The following is an 8,261-nucleotide window of genomic DNA, read 5'->3' as shown; positions in this document are numbered from 1 at the left end:
TTGCAAATGAAATTGGTGTGACTTGAAACTTTGGTGCTCTTATTATCTGATATCTTTCTTATTCTTTTAGAGCTAAACTTCCTGTTCTGCGGCTCTATAAACAACTGATTGTGGTGGTGGTGCCTTCATAAGTATAGCTTCTTTACTTTCACGACGGGTACAACCGGGGATGGAACTCCTGAAAGTGGTACTGCTGACGGAAACGGATACACTTCTTGCTCATCGAGTGTTGTAACATCTTGTTGCTAACGGTGCCATGATGTCGATCTAATACTGTGGAGCCTGCTGCGGCTCGGCTCTGCATGTCTAACTCTCCAGGTACGAGTTTTACCTCGACCACATCCTCGTTTCGATATTTATAATATCAAAAGGAGAGATTAATTTTCACAGTAAGTGAGATAGCAAAAATACACATATAAATATTTAACGTATTACAGTACGAATTCAATACACATAATATTCACGCAAATACTTTCAGTCAAAATAAAATAGTTGTCATAAAAAAAATTCTTAATTTTTTTGAGATATACGCATATATCGTCCTCACTCATACTAGGAAACCCTTACAGACTCTATACATGAATCCTAAGAAACTCTATCCTAGCTCCACGACTCGACACAGGATGATCCTAAGGATACTGGAACACGCCCCTAGGTTCACACAAGGCTGCAGTCCAAGATGCAAACCTGCCATGCACCACACCATGAAATAACATGTTTCTCCATCACAATTACTATCTCTCTAGTAGAGTCAATAACAGGTGTAGGTACAAAAACAAGTAAAAGATAATACAAGAATCAACTGATGAAATAATAGAGATCAAATTAATATTTCATTATCTAACATACTGAAATACAAGTAAATGTCTGAAATAAATGAATTGGAGTTTCTCAACAATTCTCAAATACAAAATGTCTGACAAGAGGAAATAAGGCACACAGCCTTTACAACTTCTAGAATAAAACTCTCAAATGTCTAAACAAAAGTCTATAGTGGAGCTCAAAAGAAAATATAACTAAATTTATGGCTGAAGCTAAAGTGCATCGCCATCAACGTACGACTCTCCGGGCTCCTGGCTCATTACCTGAAAGGGGGAGGGACAACGAGTGTCAAAGCGCTAGCGAGCAACATCACAACCAACCCCAAGGAAAAGGGCTCGTTGTATACAGAAAAATACAGTTATTACATAATAGTTAAAATCATTGATCCTAGCAAAAAAATAGGTTTTAATATTTAAGAAATTACAACACGAGCATAGGTACGTCGAGTGAAATAATCCAAACAAGAAAACTCTCATGTATATACCTTATATCTCAAATTGTAAGCCCCTAAACACCAAACCCGAGGTTCTAGTACAGGAACAATAATAAAAGAAATACAACAAATATCAGAGCATAAATACAATGCCATGACCTAGCCTACATGAGTATCATGTTATTACTTACATGAGTATCATGTCAAAATCTACATAAGTATCATGTCATAAACTACTGTGAGAAAGTCATATGCAGGGTTAAGAACTAGGTCCGATACAGGAACTATATACTGTAGTTTCCAAACTCATGGAATAAGTGGCAAATGTCCAACACGAGGACTGCAATGGATTATAGTCCAACACGAGGACTTCTATGGAATATAGTCCAACACGATGACTTCTATGGATTTTAGTCCAACACGAGGACTGTGAAATTTGTGAAAATGTCGCTGAGATACATAGTGAAATCTACTTATATTAGTTCACACTCAAATCAGTGTGTAAATCGCTAATTTGTACCCTCAGGTCATCTATCATGCATTAATACATAGTAAGATTAAACACCAGAGTCAGACAATCTAGGCAAACTCTCAAACATGAGTAAAATACACAGAACAGTGATTTTTGCTCCAGACTGTGCGGCGGTCGACCACCCCGGTCGACCGTGCTCTGATACGCGTCGCGGTCGACCGCAGGCAAATCCTGCCTCTTCTCCGCGCCCTGCGGTCGACCGTAAAGCAGACAGAAGCCTAAATCTGGGTTTCTGTCAGCTTCGAAACCTGAAATAAAATTTGATGATTTCTCTGATAACAAAGATTCCAACGTCTCTAAAATCAAATAGAAGAAAAACAACTAAATCTAAGCATTTAAACTGCACCCCCAAAACTCCAAATACATATGAAACATGTTAAAAACGTTTTGATAACAGTAAATCGTGATTTAACTCTTGTTTAAGCAAATTTCAGATCTAGATCTTCACAGTAAATCGTGATTTAACTCTTGTTTAAGCAAATTTCAGATCTAGATCTTCAATAAACAAAACATTGGTGAGCTTTTATAAACTGAAACATTTGATTCTTGCAATCCACATTATAGAGAATCCATCTTTATACAAAAATACCTTTTAGGCTCATTAAAACTCATGAAAATCATTATAAAAACCTTTTAAAACATGGGATAGGGTTGGGCGAGAAGTTACTCGCCTGAGGGGTGTAGATGAACTCCCAAAAACGAGTGAGAACGATCCTCCTTCGCTGAACACCGATGGATCTCGCGTCGACTCCTCCAAAATCCTCCAAGAATCGCCAAAGAAAGGGGTTTTAGGGTTTGAAAAAGAGAGAGGAGGGGGCTGAGGCTATTAGGGTTTAAAAGAGGGTTTTGAGAGCTTCAAAACGAGTATAAATACCTAGGGTAACAATTGGGTTCGGTATAAACAAAACCTGACCCGAAGCAAAACTGACAGAACCAAATTCGTCCAGCGGTCGACCGCAGCGACCATGGCGGTCGACTGCACAGTGTTCTGGGTCATGCTCAGACTGGGGTTTGGTATAAAGACTGTATCTTTCTCATCCGATCTCGGAATGAAGTGATCTAAGACTCATTGGAAAGTTCTTGAAGAGACCTACAACTTTGATCTTATACACGTTTGCAGATTCTGACTAGAACGATATGTAAAACATAAAAACTCTCAACTGGTCAAAATTCTCAGATTCTCACTCTTTGCCTTTGTGCATGTTTTGTGAATTTGAACTCATATATTCACAAATATACATTGAATTGACCTCAAATCAATTCTTATCATACCCAAACATCAAAGATATATTATTTTCACCATATAATATATTTATAATTATTTATCACATTATATTCAAATTTTCATATGTTGAAGACTGTTCTAGGCATGTTTGGGTTACAACCAAATCTCGTTTGGATAAAATCCTAGTAGTCTCCAACAGCTTGAAGAAGTATATTGGCAGAAAGGTGAAGGTACTTCATTCTGATTTGAGAGGGAGGTACATGAGGGACCTATTTCTGCATTTGTGCCGAGCTCACAGTAGTTTGAGACACTTCATTGGAGAGGAAACATTGGGGCGACGAGATGAGATGATATTTTGATTGGTCGTTTCTTTCTGGAGGAAGATCGACATTTGATGTCGAGCATTGGATTTGGCTTCCGGGCTTCGACATATTTGGGTCATCTTAGTCATAAGTTGCCGACTGTTGTGCTTAGTGATTTTGGATCTGGTAGAGCTGCTTCAGATTTTGGGTTGCGTCGAATATTTGGGTGCCTAGCATTTGGTCACATCGAGAATGTGAGATTTGATCCGATTGCACGTTTGGGATTCAGAGGCTCATTTGGTTATCAGTTAGGAGCTTTTGATTTTGTTCTGAGCAGGTATGTCACTTTTGACTCTCGACAGGTGGAGAGTGTTGATCAGATCGTTTGGATATTACAGTAGGTGGAGGGTGATGCTACTTTACATTGGGTGAAGATTACTCAACATACTCCAGATCATTTTGTATTATTTGGAATTCCAGCTGAGATGACACGGTTTGGGGATCAATTGGTTTTGGATGCAGATGATGAATTGAGTTTTGATTCGAGTGCAGCTGATAGATGTAGTTTGGATATGACCATTGGTTCAGCTCAGGTGGAGGTGTTTGATATGTTTTAGTTTGGGGCCTTTGGGTTCTCGACTTGTTGTGGATTGTTTCACTCCGTACTGGACGTAACAAGTGAGACATTTGGTTTGGTTGGTGTCGGCTCAGTTTTGGGAAAACTTCACTGAGGTGGAGATTTGTGAACGAATGACGTGTTTTCCAACTCGTGAAGAGATCGCAGAGGGGAGAAAGGAAAGTGGGGGGCCACACTTGGATATGTCTCATGATAAACCCAGAGCAGCATCCGCGTGAAAGGAAGAGTGCTTATGAGGGCCACGTCAAGCATGAAGATATCACGTGTTGAGGAGTTTTCTTTGCTACATGCCCACCCGATTTGAGCTTTATAAATATCAGTGTATGTTTATCCTAGGGTTTTGTGCAAAAGGAGGAGAGTTCGACTGCGTACAGGCAGAGGGAAAATTCGTTGTGCAAGGGAAAATCACGGCGGAAAAAGTGCTAAAAAGAAGCAGAGCCGCCGACTTTGAGAAAAGTTTTTTGCAGTCCTTTGTACCGATTTTGAGAGGGTTTTCAGCATCCTTTTGAGAGAGATTTGAGAGTTGGTTTGAGGGTTTAATTTGTGTGATTATAAACCCATTTGTATTCTCTTTCTCTAATAGTAGATCTTCCGCCTCCTTGCCCCGTGGACGTAGCCAACTTGCCGAATCACGTTAAAATTAATTGTTTGTGTCGTGATTTGTAATAGAGAGTTTAGGTTCCCTCGATAGGTGTCACACCCTGCTTCACAAAATACCTGTGAATCGGAATGTGGACAAGCCCGCGACGTATTAGATCAAGGAGAATAAATAAAAATAAACATTTTCTCCACAACCTAATACGTTAAGCATCACAAAATAAATGCAAAGGCACAGGTTCCTGATCACAATAGTGAGAATATAATGAACAACACAAAATAAAATAATACATATTACAAATAAATATCATCCAAGACATAATATTCAGGTCAAACACGCCCTTATACAAAACTGAACAAATGAATATTGAAGAAATATGAAATACATTGTTCAACAGAAATAGAAGGAAAAAGACTACAAAAACAACTAGGATCATCAAATAAGACGAGATACTGAACTTCGGCCTATTCTTAAACTCTATATGCAAGGCACTCCTGCTGAGGATCCTCTGGCTCCTGGCACATCTCTAAGCTGGACATGTCTTCCTCTAAGTCTGACGTACACCAAAGAAAATAGGTGTACGTCAGTGTGCATGGCACACGACAAGACCCCACAAGAAAATGGAACGATCGAAAACTCAAGCGGAAAATGATACAATAACAGAAATGACAAAAGGACGTGCAACTGAAAATCCAACAAAATCAACATGCAAACTCACTACTAAAACCTGATAAACATAAAGCTAACCACATATGGTAACCGGGTCGAATACTAACCATCCTAAAACTCACTGGTCCACATCTCACATAGAGTCAACGCTCATATCAATGGATAACTGACAGTTTACAAATCTCCTACGTGCATCCAATCCCGCTACACATGCGGCCAGAGGACTATACGTAAACCATTTTCTGCCTGGTCCGAACTCAAGCAAAACTCGGATGACGAATCAAATTCCCACTGACTAAAGTGATGTACACACTTCACTTTAGCCCTACAAATCAACCCCGGTGGCGACACCAACCACTGGCGCGAGCTTGGAAGATACATCAACAGCCACATCCGATCACATGAACATTAACTTCCACATCCCCACTCTTCTTGTTTTTCTAAGTCAACCATAATCCTCATTAAAACTCGGGTTCACCACCTAAACTTAGTCAACACACTCACACATGTCACTAAGTCTGTTCATGAAGCATGAGGCCACTAAGTCATGAACTACTAAGGGTTCTCAAATACAACATGGACAATACATAGCAAGCATGTCAAATACATTAAATAAATGCAAAACGTGAATTGTGATCATAAACAATAAAAACATACGTGCAATCTGGTTTCATCAATATCTTGTTATCCAGCCCTCTAAACTATTCATACAAAATCATAAATTACTAAAAATCCAAAATAGATAATTTTTTTACAAATAAATTCCTTTAAATCATCATAATTATAAAAAATGATTCTTTTTCCAAAATAATTCCTTTTAAATTATTATAATTTTTTAAAAAAGATTTCATTGCCAAATAATTTATTTTAAAAATATTTTCTTAATAATTCAAATAATCTTTTTACAAATCAATTTCCTTAAAAATTCTTTAGTATCATTCAACGACAAATCCACGTATGTAATCACAAAACTCACATTACAACTAATCTATGCACGTACTTAATGAACAGTATATCTAAAAAGTAAAGGCGAGTCAAAGAATATCGGGATCTTGCCTCGGTGCGTCGAACGGATCGACGCTGTCGGTGCGGGTCGAATTTGATGCGGTGGAGCGCATGGATCTGAACTAACGGCTTCAGTGGGGGTTGTTGGAGGCAGCAGGTTCGTGGGCGTAGCGTCGGTAGAAACTCCAGCGAGGGGCTGTCTAGCGATGGGTAGCGGCGAGGAGGAACATAGGAGGGCGTGAGAAGGGTTGAGGCGACGGTGGCTGACGGCGTTACTACTAGAGGAGTCGTCGGCAAGTTCAGGGGGAGCCTGGAACGGCGTTTGGGGCTTAGAAGGGGCCCTGCAGGAGGTGTGAGAGGAGTTGGATGGCAGCGGTTGTAGGGCGAAAAGGAGAGAGGCGGTGGTGCTGCTGTTAGCGGGAAGCCGACGTCTTGGGCGGCGTGGTGGCGAGAGGCTTGGGGTCTGGAAGAGGGACAGGAGCACGGCAGCTGTGACCGCTGTTGGAGCCGTTGAGTTCAGGGAAACGGTGGATGTGTCGGGCATTGCGTTGTCGGCTGCAAGCTGTGCTGCGACGAGGGAGGGAGTTATGCCGCATTTTGTTTTAGGCTCGCAGTCTAGGGCTAAAGGGGAGCGTCTGGAGAGTGGTGGGCATGGGCGCTCGCACACGGCGATATGGATCGGGCGGATCTGGTGTGTAGGTCTGTGCGGGAGAGGAAGGAAAGAGCGGCCTGATGAGGGTGAGGCGGGCTTGTACTGGCGGAGGGCTGAAGCCGTGCGAAGGAGCGAGGGAGAGTCCCGGATGGGTTGATGACGGAGGGTTCATGGAGGGGGAAAGAGAGAGAGAGAGACGAGAGAGAGAGAGCAAGAGATGAGAGAGAGAGCAGAGCAGAGGAGAGCCTGGAGTCTTCGAGAGAGAGGAGAGAGAGAGAGGGAAGAAGAAAAAGATGAAGATGTCTGTGGATTATTGAGGAAGCGAGCGGAGTGAGCAGAGAAACCCCCAGCATGACCATGAACACACACACACACACACACACAACACACACACACACATATCATCTCTCTATATATATACTATATTATAATATAATATATTATATATAATATATATATATATCAGTATATATATATATATATATTATATATATATTATATATTATATATATATATTATATATATATATATATGAAGGAATAGGGAGAAGTGTTTCTAAGGTGACGCCTTAGATAATCATCTAAGGACGCAGCCTAATATCACATGATTGAGCCACATTGTGGATGATCCGCTCCATTGATCTTGATCTATATATTCTAAAACCCTAACATACAAAGTTTAGGGGTGAACCAGTCGTCGTTTGACCATTCATCCACTCGCATCGATTTTATCGGTTTCAAATGAATAGAACTTTTCACTTGACTCGACAGAGGGTCAAACGACAATGGGTTCACCCTGAACTTGGTGTATTAGGGTTTTAGAATATATAGATTAAGTTCAACGGAGCGGATCTGTTGGCCTTCTTGTTTTGATGATGTTTAACAAACAATTTATTACTAATGTTGTTTGTCTAGTGTTTGTGTATTCCTATGTTTTGTAGACAAACAACGCAGTTGGAGGATGGATGGAATAGAGCTTCAACGATCATATCCAAAGGAGGTTGGCGGAATGTCGGTGAAGCCTTGCTATTCAAAGTTCAAGATCCAAGTTATAGCTTCATCCGCGAGATTACCTAGAAGAGCTTATTGAAGATCAAGATCTAGCTTGGGTAATTTAGTTTAGGATTTATATTATGTGTGTTATATACTCTAAGCTCAATTATCTATACACACACATTTATTGGTTTCTTCGTATATATATATATAGTCATATATATATATATATATATATATAACTGTCAACTTAAGTGGACGTCCACTAAGTTTCTTATCCATTGATGATCACTTGATTGAGCTACATTGTGGATGATCCGTTCCGTTCAACTTGATCTACATATTCTAAAACCTCAGCACATCAAATTTGAGGTGAACCCGTCGTAGTTTGACC

This window comes from Asparagus officinalis, chromosome 6, assembly GCF_001876935.1.
Source record: "Asparagus officinalis chromosome 6, Aspof.V1, whole genome shotgun sequence".
NCBI classification, from domain to species: Eukaryota; Viridiplantae; Streptophyta; class Magnoliopsida; order Asparagales; family Asparagaceae; genus Asparagus; species Asparagus officinalis.
The sequence above is the reverse complement of the archived record's forward strand: the minus strand, read 5'-3'. Positions refer to the sequence as shown.